General features: G+C 42.9%; 1 long non-coding RNA gene and 1 pseudogene across 2 annotated transcripts; one reads left to right on the forward strand and one right to left on the reverse strand.

The window, feature by feature from the left end:
* Positions 1–2,352: 2,352 nt before the first annotated feature.
* LOC124699484 lies at positions 2,353–3,886 on the forward strand. Of its 2 annotated transcripts, XR_007001406.1 has the most exons (3): positions 2,353–2,654; positions 2,724–2,876; positions 3,705–3,886. It is a non-coding gene; the product is annotated as an uncharacterized LOC124699484 (long non-coding RNA). The 2 variants fall into 2 exon arrangements; XR_007001405.1 differs by having other exon boundaries at positions 2,353–2,876.
* Positions 3,887–7,306: 3,420 nt separating this feature from the next.
* Positions 7,307–13,074, reverse strand: LOC124696512 (annotated as a pseudogene).
* Positions 13,075–14,272: the final 1,198 nt, after the last annotated feature.

The raw sequence follows: 14,272 nt of genomic DNA on the forward strand, positions 1-14,272 counted from the left end.
CGCGAGAGCGACCAGAACGCTGGCCGGGTGCCCACTAATCGTCGTCCCGCGGTTCTCCTCTGTCTATGCGCCATCGCTGGTCGCCGTCTCCGCAAGCAGTCGTGTCGCCGCCGTTGCGAGCCGTGCGCGCTGCGACCTGACCCGACCTGGTCCATGGAGAACTGCCTCCGCTGTGGCGTGGTTGCAGCGTCCAGCAGAAGAGGCAAACATTTATTGATGGAGTAATTAATTACTCCCTCCGTCCCAGTTCGCAAGGTAAATTCCCAAAAAATATTTGTCCCAAAATCCCTCACCTCCTAGGCACATTTTGCATTTAATGTGGGAGTAAACTAATTCATTTTTGCATGCAAACACTCCTCTTTTCATTTCCTACCACGTACTAGTACTCCATGCATGTGAAACCACCGCGTACTAGTACTCCATGCATGTGAAAGGCAAAGTTTTTGCATGTTTTAACGTGCAAATTTAGAGCCAATGAGAATTCACCTTGGGCCAAGATATTTGAAAACTTTGCCTTGCGAACTGGGACTGAGGGAGTATTTTATCATCTCTCTCCATAAAGGAGGCCCACATACGTATTTATTGTCCATTTGTTACCTGCAATACAGGAAAACACACTCCAGCAGTGGACCCCACACGAGTTGCTGGACCAATGAGAGGCTGATTTGAGGCAGGATCACATGCCGCCGGGTTCTATATATCCACTCTTTGTGAGTTGCCTCGTGTATTGGGCAATTCCTCTAGCTTTGCGTGGACCCATACATCCAGTACCTGAAGGGAATGGAGGGCCCCACATATATCTGGAGAGATCATCAAATTGATGTTACCGCAGTCAAGCAGTCAACAAGTCTTAACTTCCTGAGGGAGAGTAGGTGGTGAAGAAAACCCCAGTGATGAAGAGACATGTCGCTGTCTCCAGCTGTCACTGTCAGACAATCAATATGTGCCATGCTCTCCCGCTGTGGTAGGAGCACATTATCGCTTTTCTTTACAGACCAAGATGCTGCCCTGGTGTGGTCTTATCCTCAACTTGGAGCAATCATGTATGCACACTTCTTTAATCTCATTCACACTCGTCCTCGCCACTCAAGTATGATGTGTCCCATTCTTTCAGGATTTTCATTCTGACGAGCTTAATCTCTCGGAGGTTTGGTAGTTGGCAAAGGGGCGGTACACTCTTGCAGTTTGGTAAATCCTTTATCGTCAGCTTGACAAGATTAGGGAGATGGTTGCTCATACTCATTAGCCAGTGTGGAAAGCCAACACTGCATTAGCCATCTATTTCAAATCTCTGCAAAGTGGTTGGTGGCACTAGCTCCGTCAGCAACTTCATGTCATTCACGGATCTATTTTCACGATTGGTCCACGATAAAGTTAATCCTAGGATGGTATGTTTCTCACTGACATTTATATTGCGTGTCTCTTCTTGGGACTTCACATTTTCAAGCCACAAGATTGACAGCTCAGCATGACTTGCATGCTTAAGCAAATAGATGTTACTGCTATGTCACCTGCGTACACATGAAAGTCCAGCAACCTGGCACCTGGCCCTTTTAAATAAATATTGTCGACACACTCTGGAAACCTAATAACTTCACTGCAATAATCAAGGACCAGCTTGCTCAGGTGGCTTGCACGACCTGGTATTATAAGAGGATAATCATTCTGAGACAAATCCAGCTGCTTCATATTGGGAAGGGTGCATATACGGTCAATGAAACTCTCAGTTTGATCCCTTGAGTTGTCGCCATCAAAGATATACTGGAAGCATTGTGATAGATTAAATATCGGAGTGCGATGAGATTGATGATGACATCTGGCAGCCCTCTGAGTTTTTGACATAATTGTAAACCCAAATATTGGAGTTTAGTTAGGCTACTCAAAGCTTTGGGTACTCCTGAAACACGATAGCAGCCTGATAAATCCAGGTATACCAACTCTCTCGGCTCTGCAAATGACAATGAGAGTTCTTTTAGTCCCGAACAACCAGATAAGTCAAGATGCATCAGACCTTTCATTTCACCAATCGAGGCTGGCAATACTCTAAGACCATGGAAATTAGTTAACAGTATAATGGAACCACCACAGCCTCTCCACAGCGATTTAGCTCTCTTAACCGTCCGATTACATATACCTACGTCCCAGATCGTCACTTCTCGCCCGAACAGTCGCTGCGGCATCTCTCGTCATCAATTCGCACTAAATGGACCGGCCCCATTTTAAGGGGATGCTACTGGGCAGACCTATTTCGGCAGCCTCTCGTTCACCAGGCCTTGTGGTGTGGGCCTGTGGGTTGGTTGCTGCGACGGCCCAGTGGATATCTCTTCTTCTGCAGCCCAGCAAAATCTCAGTCATTCGGTTGTTCACCTTCTCCATCCCTTCGAATCATGCGAAACCGGCTGTTTATTACGGAGTAAAATGGCGAGGCGACGAAGATCTACCGTTTCCATTCTGTAAGCATTGATGGTAGCGGAGGTGGAGCTACGTTACTACCCGGTTGCCTCCTTTCTTTTTGCTAGGCCAGTCCATATATCTTGCACCTCCCATTTGTCTTTCTCACATCCATTCGACCACAAGGAACTAATTTGTTCAGGCATACTCTATGGAGCTGGTTCTAGGCGATCGTGACGACGTGTGTCAGAGGTCAAGGAGAGGTATGCTAAGGTGTGTCTGACTTGCCTCCCTTGCACCGCCCCTCACTGGTCATCTATCCTCCGCTACAGCTTCCGTTCATCAGTGGATGAAGGGTGTCATCTCCCTCGATTCTGCCATGGACCCCGAGTACTGGGAAATCATCAGCACCTTCCTACACCAAGGCCCCCACCTACGTCTCCAAGAGCTGTATTATTGATCTTTTTCCCCGTCCCAACTCCCAAGTATGTGATGCTTGGTTCTTCTTGTTTCTTAATTCTTATCAGTTCCTACTTGGGATGCCCTGGTTGTTTTTTGGTCTCCATGGATACAATTGGAAGTAAGACACAACCAGCAACAGGGTATGGAATTGTAGACCAGCATCCGTTCCGTCATAAAGTTATATATGTCAGTTTGATATTGTTTTTTTGTTCTGACTGTTTTGGAAAAGAAAAGGTCACGGTCAAAGATCTGCCCAGTCTAAACTTCTAGCTTTTGTTCTGATGATTAAATGTGTCCTCTTGTGAATTAGATGTGTCAACTCGTACAAAATTTATAAAGAGTATGATTCCTATTTAGCATATTGTCTAATTTTCTCACTAACACAAATGGATATCCTTGCCCCTTCCGTACAAAAAAATATTCCTCAAAGCCTCGGAACCCATATGGGGGCAATGCCTTTAGAGAATTGAAGTGAAAAAATGCCTTAACAGGTTCGGAACCTACCAAGGAACTAAAATTGCTCCTTCCATTCCAAAATCCTTGTCGTGGCTTTAGTTCAAATTTGAATTAAAATTGCGACAAGAATTATGGAACGGAGGGAGTAGAATTTAGATGGTATATGAACCTTGTTCACTAATGGTAGGGACATAAATGGTTATTTTTTTCTTTAATTTTTTATGCTTGAATCTGCTACAATTCCAGTTTGCTGCACACAATCCAGCTTGTATCATATTTGCTTAAACACACCTAAATCACAAAGGCAAATAAGATTTGTTTTGTTCAGTAATTGGTCGATCACCCTTTGTGTATGCCATTGACACTGACCTTTCTGCATCATTTCTGACTTTCAGATAGGGGGAGCAGAAAGAATCATACTACAGGAGATGCAAGAAGTTCTTTCTACGGAGGAGTTGTCTGTTGCTATTAGATCCACGAAGATGAAGGGATTTGAGAGCTTTACAAGGATTCTGGAGGAACATAAAGCTTAAGCATTGCCTGGATAAATTTGAGCATATCCTTAATTTTCTGCTCTCGGATTTTCTGGAAGCTTGGTTATTGAGCTGTGTGTACTGTGTTGTCAGCTACAGAGTTGTACTTGCGTCCAGGAATCTTCAACAATTCTCGAAATTACAGTTTGAAGAAAATCATAAAGATTATGGAGAAAGCTTCAGTTCTAGGTCCACCTGAATTATCTGCCAAATGATGCAGAGGCAGCAGTGCCACACCGTCAACCTTGGCCTCAAAATTATAGTTGAAAGCTTTGTGGATGCTTATACTTGAAACTCCCTATTACTTGTGATACAAACATCCCCTTAATTAAACCATCCCGTTCTGCTACTATAATATTAGAAGTTATGCAAATAAAATTTTCTATTAGCTCATCCCTGAAAATCTTTGTCATAATTTATGCACTACTATGCTTTACAAATTACGAAACGCTATATCTAAAGCTGAACTCAACAAAAAATTCAATCCGAACTGATTTGTTGTTGTGTTCATATTTGTCAAATAGTTATACTGTTATTTTGACAAGATGGATGGGCGCTGCAACGCGCGCTTTCATGTTCTAGTGAATTGTAAGATAATTCAACTTCGAGAGCATACCAACTTGGAACCTTACCACATGAAAGGCTAAGATACCTCAATTGCTTCAGCTGACAAATAGAAACTGTCAAATCATGCACACCGTCTATGCTTAAATCTAAGACACGAACTTGCTTAGCTAATGAAAATGCATCACTTTTTGAAACTTTATCTGCAAAATGCAGCGACCTTATTTTTGCAGGTGAATTTGTGGACGACTTCAATGGCATCCTACAATCTGTCAGCCATGCATAGCGGCAGTTGGGGCCCTCTAAGTTATATTCGTCAGCCATGACCGATCTTGCCGGGTCATACACCAGATCATGCATCATGAACCATGTAGCGCTTTTTTTGTCTATCATATGGAATGTCAATCTGCAGGAATAACATATAATAGTGTAAGACTTCGGGTTTTCCCCTATTAGCAATTGGAAGTAATAAAATAAGTGAATTGCTAACTGGATTCTATTCTTCGTCTACAACTCAAAGTTTATAACTTTGCTGAGTTTTCCATTCAATTTATTGCATTTTTACCTTTTTTCCTACGTCTACAGTTTCTTTTGTAATCTCTAACTATTTTTTTCTTCTAATCATTGTCATTTTCATCTAATGCCCTTCCACTATAAAAAAATAAATAAGGAAATAGTCTACATAGAACTGTAAGACCTGGTCTCTAGACTACTAACATATTGCGATTTAAGTATGGAATACAGTGAGGAACAACTGTATTCGGGAGAGGATCCTTCATAAATTGATTATGAGGTGCAGCAAATTAACGCGACAATGTAACAAATTATGTGTCTCTCTCCATAATATATCTAAATCTTTAAAAGTGGCTCAACACAGCAGTTTGCATCGATTCACAATTAAGAACACATTTATGTTGTTAAAAAACCATGAACATACACTTATTGTAAGGATTCGATATTATCAAAACAACCGTGACGAAACAGATTTGACTACCTCAGGTATGCGAAACTCAAAAACTCCAACCATTCCTCGAGCAAAGAAAAAAAGTAACAACAAACTAATTATAAACAAATCTCTGCATGGAGAAAATGAGTTGGAATCGCAGAGCTAGAGTCAGAGTCAACGAGGCTCTATGTTAGAGTACGTAATGGGCTTAGTGTTAGAGTACGTCATGGGCTTGGCTATAGCCCATTAGTCTTAGGGTTAACCCTCTATATAAGGAGAGGAGACGTATCAATCTAATCAAGCAAGAATTAAGAAGGTAATCCCTTTCCTCCCACCATCTCCGGGCCGAGTCCTACCTCGGCGCCGGGGTCCCTCTTCTCCAGCAGCCGGCCGCCTTCTTCCCCACCGGGACGCTGCAGCAGCAGCTGCCGCCGCCACAAACGCCGCCGCTGCAGCTGCTGTCCTCACCGACGCCGTCCCTGCCTTTCGGCGGTGTGGGAGCGACCTTGGCCCCGGGCTCTACATCGACACCGCCCGGGATGCCCTTCCACCAGGTCTGTTTCCCTCCGTCGCCGTCACCGCTTCTGGCTTGGATCGCTATCCGCCACGTGTCGGCGGTGGTGAGGCTGCAGGCTTCTGCGCGCGGCCTCCTAGTGCGTCGGGGTGTGCGGGAGATGCGTGATCTGCAGCTGCAGCTCCTCCAAGTTGCGCTTCGTTGCACAACGGACCTCGATCTCGTCCGCTGCGTCGGGGATCTTGGGCGTGCGGTTTCCCCCACGGGCGGGGGACATACTGTTTTTTCTGCGGGCAGCGTCCTCAAAGTCTGCGACCTTGACAGTCATCCGGCGGTGAGAAGGCATGGTGTCACCGACAGGAGCGCACCGCGTAGCACCACTGCATTCCGCCGCCGGCCGCCGTGCGGGCTCCTTTTGTCCCGCTGGTTTCCATGGGATCCAGGTGGCTGTACAGGTGCACGTCCGACGGGTGGATGGTGTCCACTTTATGTTCAGGGGTCAACAATAAAGCGTCCCAGTCCATTTCAGGTTGAGAGTAATAAAACAAGCCGAGATGTAAAAGGCTCGTTTTTAGGTGTTCGGTTTGTGTTGCGTCGAGTCATGGTTTGTTTAGGTTGGAGCTCGAGGACGAGCTGCATGTCCAGTTGGGGTGTAGTGTTAGAGTACGTAATGGGCTTAGTGTTAGAATACGTCATGGGCTTGGCTATGACCCATTAGTCTTAGGGTTAACTCTCTATATAAGGAGAGGAGACGTATCAATCTGGTCAAGCAAGAATTAAGAAGGAAACCCCTTCCCTCTTGCAACCGGCCGTGGGCAAAAGGCCCCCCGGCCGGCCTTCTCGCGCCCTCGCAGCCCTCTCTCTCCCTCCCAAACCCTAGCAGCCACGTAACACTATCACATATTGCAATTAAAATATAGAAAAAGTCTATATAGAACTGTCACATCTAGTCTCTAGACTACTATCGTATTGCAACTTAAATATGGAATACAGTGAGGAATAGTGGTATACGGGTAGTAGGTTCCATCGACAATTGATGATGAGGTGCAGCAAATTAACGAGACCGAGTAAAATATTATGTCTCTCTCCATAAGATATTTAAAATTTTGGAAGTGGCTCAAGATGCCGTAGCAATTCAAATCCGTTCGTGTTTCCAACAAGACTATAACTACCGGAGACATGGATGCAGCAACACGGAGAGAAATCAAAGCCACTATTTCCTACTGTTTTGCAACGACACACAGGTAAGAACACATTTAAGTTGTTAAAAAACCCATTAACAACACAAACTTAATGTAAGGATTCGAGATTAACAGAACCACGATGAAACAGATTTGACTACCTCAGGTATACGAAACTCAAAAACACGAACTGTTCCTCGAGCAAAAATAGATAAATAATAATAACAACACACTAATAATAAACAAAACTGTGCGTGGGGAAGATGAGTTGGAATCGCAGAGCTGGAGTCAGAGTCAACGAGGCTCTACAATATTTGCATCATGCAATATTTATCCTATGAGTAAAAAAATAATGATATGCAGTCAATAAATACAAACCTCAAGTAATCAAAGAGAAAATGTCAAGTGTTTAGTATTTCGCATTTACATTTTAAAATATTTATAGTCTCTACATAGAAACATGATCAAAGATTGCAATGACACATGTATATTTTTAAATATCAGCCATTTAAAAACAGAAGTAGTAAAGTGGTTACTCCAACATAATGCATGGAAAGGTTTCGCAAAAAAATACTCTCCCCATCAATATGAAAAAACATTATTTGAATGAAATAAGACGACACTTAGTTGTGTAGGTCTTGTGTAACAGTAACTCACCTTTGAATGTTGAAGAAATGACATATCCAGAAGCTTCGTAATATAACTCTCACTGAGCTGCCAGGTAGAGAATGTACTAGATGGCTCCATGAATCCAAGAGCAATCCATTGATGAATGAGTTCATCACTAATCATGCGGTGTCCTTTTGGAAAGATTGCACAATAAGAAAAGCATAACTTCAAGTGTGGAGGCATGAGGTTATAGCTTAACAACAAGGATGCAAGCACTTCATTTGTAGACGATGTTTCCTTGGACGCAGATAGATTCCAGATATGGTTGGATCTGATGGAATTCCACATCATATGTTTTAAATTTCAACATGTGTCCAAGTGATTGAGCAGCTAAAGCCACACCTCCGCACTTTTTTGCAATTTCCTTCCCAATAGGCTCCAAGCGCTCTCTGTCCTGCCTTTTTTCAAACATACTTTTCATCTTTAGTATATCCCAGCACATTTGATCTGACAAGGGAGGTAATTTGAATGAATCAACAATGCCAATTTCTTTTGCAATGCGGTTTTCGCGTGTGGTAACCACAACCAGCACCTTGCTCCCCTCACTCTGCTTTAGCATGCTTTCAATTCTTGTAGTTGAGAAGGATTCCTCTCCCATAGGTCATCCAAAATGATCAGGATCCTCTTACCAGTAAACAGCCCTAAAAGATGAATATGAATACTATGCAAATCATCAGATATTTGACTCTCCAGTGATAGTTGTGATATTATGGTGTTGCCAATCTTTTTCAGTTCAAATTTCTGGGACACATAGACCCAAACCTTAGAGTATTCTTTGAACTCAGAATCATTAAAAACTAATCTCGCTAAGGTGGTTTTTCCAATGCCATCAATGCCGCATATGGGAAGGATGGTGATCCCTTGAGTGGTGCTCTCTGTAGAAAGGTATTGGAGATTGCACAACACCAATAGGGCCGGCTGCTCATGTATATATAGGCGGACACATATACAATTACAGGTACAACCCTGAGAAAACACGGGGACCTATACCTATACAATATGTTACTCAACACCCCCCCCCGCGAGTCGAAGGGTCGGCACCGACACATAGACTGGAGCGAAACTCAGGAAAAGTCGTGGATGGCAATCCCTTCGTCATGATATCGGCAAACTGCTGAGACGTCGGTACGTGAAGAACTCAAACGCGACTGAGGGCAACTTGCTCACGAACAAAGTGGATGTCCAACTCGATATGCTTGGTGCGCCGATGATGAACGGGGTTGACGGAGAGGTAGACAGCCGACACGTTGTCGCAGAAGACCACCGTAGCCTTGTCAACGGGACAAGAGAGCTCGGACGAAGCTGACGAAGCCATGTGCACTCAGCCACAGCATTAGCCACGGCGCGGTACTCGGCCTCAGCACTAGAGCGAGACACGGTGGGCTGCCTCTTGGAGGACCAAGAGACGAGCGACGAGCCGAGGTAGACGCACTAGCCGCTGGTGGAGCGGCGCGTATCCGGGCAACCCGCCCAGTCCGCGTCCGAGTAGGCGACGAGGTCGGGCCGACGTCGAGGGCGAAGCATGCAACGACAAGCCGTAGCCCATGGTACCACAGACGTAGCGGAGAATCGGCTTCACCGTGGCCCAATGAGCATCCCGAGGAGCATGCATGTGCAAGCACACCTGCTGCACGGCGTACTGGAGCTCCGGGCGCGTCAACGTCAAGTACTGGAGAGCACCGACGATGGAGCGGTAGAACGGCGCGTCCGACGCCAGCGACCCATCACTGGCGAAGAGCTTGGCCTTCGTGTCAACAGGAGTAGGCGCAGGGTTGCAGTTAAGCATCCCTGCACGCTCGAGAAGCTCGTGGGCATACTTCCGCTGATGAAGGAAGAACCCGTCCGCACGCCGGACAACCTCGATGCCGAGGAAGTAGTGGAGCGGGCCAAGATCCTTCAACGCGAACTCAGCGCGAAGACTGTCGGTGAGCTGTCGAAGAAGACGAGCGGTGGAGGCCGTCAGGATGATGTCGTCGACGTACAGCAGCAGGTATGCCATGTCGTTGCCGGTCCGGTAGACGAACAACGACGCATCGGAGCGCGTGGAGCGGAAGCCAAGCTGATGCAGGAAGCCGGCGATGCGCTGGTACCGAGCGCGGGGTGCTTGCTTCGGTCCATACAGGGACCGAGAGAGCAAGCACACGTCATCGGGGCGCTCGATGTCGACGAAGCCGATGGGCTGCCGACGAGTACACCTGCTCCTGCAAATGGCCATGAAGGAAGGCGTTGGAGACGTCCATCTGATGCACCGGCCACGCGCGAGAGGCGGCGAGGTGCAACACCGTGCGGATCGTGCCCGGTTTGACGACCAGGTGATACGTCTTCGACGTATCGATAATTTCTTATGTTCCATGCCACATTATTGATGATATCTACATGTTTTATGCACACTTTATGTCATATTTGTGCATTTTCTGGAACTAACCTATTAACAAGATGCCGAAGAGCCAGTTGCTGTTTTCTGCTGTTTTTGGTTTCAGAAATCCTAGTAAGGAAATATTCTCGGAATTGGACGAAATCAACGCCCAGGGGCCTATTGTAATATCCCAGGTTTAGAGGCAACAAAATGAGAGAACACCGAAGTGTGCATTGCATTCGTGCATAGAAAATCCGGGGAATTTTCGCGCTTCAAATAAAACTTACCACAGTAACTGAAGTTTCACTTGACTTGCTGGAACTGAAGTAGATCATCAAATCAAGCGCTATAAACTTCACTGTGATCTTTGCTAAAACCTTGTTTTGGGTAGAGATGATTTGATCTATGGGCTAGATCAAATTGTAGTAGAATTCCAACAAACAACACCTTAAGTAAGGATCAACTACAAGATCTTATAAAGGATCTCAACATGACATTCCTTACAACAACACATGAATAATTATTCAACTATAAATCAAAGAACACCATTAATGAAGAAACTATACTTTACTTATCTTATCCATGTCTTCTATTAAATAAATGTTCCTACCATGAGTCACATGGTATAGCTTTTCAACTACAACACTTGAACCAAGTCAAGGATACTCATAGTCATTCTTCATTAAACCTTGACCATTCCAACCTTGTTTCTCAACTCCTTCCTATTAAACCTCAGAGAAAGGAGAGGATCCTTTTATTATGATTATACCATTTATTGAGCGAGAGACACATGTTAATATTCAAACCATGTTTAATTGAGGTAAACCATTAATACTAATCAATGCTATAAGGAGTACAAGTCAAGTATTAAACCTTACTTGACCTAGCTCACACTTGATGGTAAACACGAACCTATTCTTCTAGTAAATATAGAGAGGCAAGTATTGTGATCATTACAACTTGGTAATGATCATACACCCTAGAGGAACCCTACCTTTTCAGAAGAGCTCAACCTAAAGAGGTATACTCAAGTATATGGACCAATACTTGATCTTGGAGAGAGAACCATGATTCACTAATGAATTATTAGAAAGCCATACTTTGATCATTACAAATTGGGTGATGATCATAAATCCTTAGAATCCAAGTGAGTGTGAAGAGAGAAAGATTAAAGAAGAGAGAGTAGTGAGAATTAAGTGGATCATGTCTACTGCATGATCTTACTTTATAAGTTGAGATGATAAGATGAACCTATATATGTGAGGTATAGATCTCATTCTTCTCATGAAATAATAAGTAACTCATTAGTAGTTAATCCAGACCAATACTCATGCCTTGTATAGAGTAGTAATGATATTGTAATTAAACCTTGCATATTCAAACACTTGAGACAAACCTAACATTGCCTTGATATAATAATTCTACCTAAGTGAGGAGGAAAACCCTAGTCCTTTCACATAGGTTAGCTACACATAAAATAACATGTCCTAACTTGTGTATCATGGATCACAGGTATAAACCAAGTTATAGATACTTAGTATTAAATACCATTTGGTGAGTAGGATGAAACCAAGATCCTATTCTACTTTGCAATTCAAATACTTTGCCTAAGTGAACCAAATGAATGGTATTTATAAAGTAGCATCACCTTAATAAGTAAATTGACTAATGATAAGCTTGGGAATTATATTGAGAAGTTCAAGCCAGAATTTCTTAAGCAAGAGTAGTGAATATAGAGTTGATCCAACCATTTTGTTAAACCATTAGAAACAAATCTCCACATAAAATCATGAACCAATTGCATACATTCTTCCATTTGTTAAACCCTAGTCATACCTAAATTATATGTGAATAATCAATATGGTTAAGTATTTGCAAAATAGAATATGTTCACCATGCACATGTTCTACATTCCAAATCATTTAAACAGATTTGATTTATAAAGATAAAAGCAATTGAATTAAACTCTAAAATTCATATCTATTTGCATTTTTAACTTGTGCCTCCAAACAACACAAATTTAATCAAATACTAAATGTTTATTTAAACACCAAAATTATACAGTAAGAATTATTATCAAGTTATATTGATATTCAAAAGTTTAGAAACCTGCAATCAAAACAAAATTTGAGTTTGAATTCAAACAAAGAGACATAAAATAAAAAAGAAACCAGAAATAAGAAAAAGAGAGAGATTTACCTGTCAGGCTGAGCCCAGGACCACAGCCCAGTACCACCTCCACGTACCAGCCCAGCCTAAGCCCACCATACCGATTCGCTTTAAGAATCGTGCGAAGAGAGAAGCCACCTCCTTCTTCTTCCTGGCGGTCGACAGCACGATGGCGCGGCTCGGCCACGTCCTCGCTGCGGATAGAGACGCCGCCGGACGCCATCCATCATGCCAGAGGCCAGCACAAGGATCTCCACGTCCAGAGTTATCCTAATTGCGCCAAGATCCGTGCCCAAATACATCTCCGTCAAGGCCGCAGTATCCTGGCCGCCGGCGACGAATTACCGTCGATGCCGAGCTCTTCTGGAGCTATAAAACCACGAGCAGACGCGCCAGAACCCTAGCTAGCTTGTGACCCCTTTCTCAATCTCTCTCAGACTCTCAATCTCCCGCTATCTTCCACAGTACCTCGCCGGAGTCGAGCATGAATTCGAAGTTGTAGGCCACCCCAGGGTCCAGGAGGTAGCTGAGCAGCACCGCCGTGTTCCAGAGAGTCTCCTGGCAGAAGGAATCGAAGGGGAAGCTTCTTATCAACGAAATCGACTCGATCCCTTCCGCTCGGGTTCGTCGGAATCCATGGACTTGCCGTCATCTCCGACCATCAACGCCTCCGTCGAGCACACCATCATCCTCAGGGTGAGTCGACGCATCTTTAGAGACCACTTGAGCATCCTAGATCCCTCTGTATCTCGGTTTCGAGATCTCGCCGGAGCACCTCGCCGCAGAAGCATGTCGCCGGCGATGCTCCGCTGCTCCTTTTGGAAAAGCGTCATCACCATTAGGCTTAGGCGAGAGAGTGACGTGGCCGTGGGACAGGGAGAGCTTTTGACCCGGTCTTCGCCAGCGGGGCAGTCAACATGTAGCTTGGTCCCACCAGTCAGACACTGCGAGTATATCTGAATGGGTACGTTTAGTGTTTTAGGTTTAATTTAAAAACCAGTAAATTGCTGAAACTTTGCAAAATCATATAAAATTCATTTCGACTCAGAAAAATGCAAATAATATATCAAAATGCTCATAAAAATAAACTCTATTCAAATAAAATATAAAACAAAAATGTGTGTCAAAATAAAAATTCACTTATTTTTTAATCTTTATTAATTATGTCTTTCTAATTGTTTAAAATGCAATTTGAATTCAATAATTAGTGAAGTTTCAAATTTAAATTTTAACTATTCGAGTAACTAAGTAAAATGTTAAGATTAATTTTCTTTACCATAATATCATTATTTAAATATTAGTGGTAATTCATAAACCCTAATTTGCAAATTACCATTTACCATTTTCTTTAAATAAAATAAAGTAAGAAAATACTAAAAGTTAATGTTATTTTGGTAATTCAAAACTTGTATATTTAAACATATCTAATTCACAAGTTAATTAGTTAAATCTTAGTAACACTTATAAAACCCTAGTTTCTAATTAAACCCTAAACAGTGATTAGTTTAATTCTTAAACCTCTAAAAATTAATAGCATGTTAAAATTATTAATAACTTTATTTCAAGTACTTAATAAAATTAATTCTACTCCCAAGTATTACTTTAAGAATTGGATCATAATTTAGAAACCCTAGTTTTATTATAAGTTAGAATCTGGATCCCATTATTTTATGTGAACATGTCAAAATGTTAAACCCTAAAACCCTAGTTGTTTATCACATGTGATCATGTGAGTTTCACCTTACATAGAGAACCATATTATGTGACCAATGAATGCATGCTTATGATCCATTAGCATAAACCAAGTCACATGAGATTATCATTTCATGTTCCTATTCTTAATTAAAACTTATATGATTCACTAGTATCACCTAGGTATAAACCCTAATTGGTTAATTGAATTAGTACCATTGATCACCACTCCTATATACCATACCATTAATATCAACCTCAACCATTAAACCCTAGTAGAACCATAATGATAAACCCTAGTATCAACTTTGTGTAGCAAATCACATCACATGCTCCTAT

This window comes from Lolium rigidum, chromosome 3 (assembly GCF_022539505.1).
Source record: "Lolium rigidum isolate FL_2022 chromosome 3, APGP_CSIRO_Lrig_0.1, whole genome shotgun sequence".
Taxonomy (NCBI): Eukaryota; Viridiplantae; Streptophyta; class Magnoliopsida; order Poales; family Poaceae; genus Lolium; species Lolium rigidum.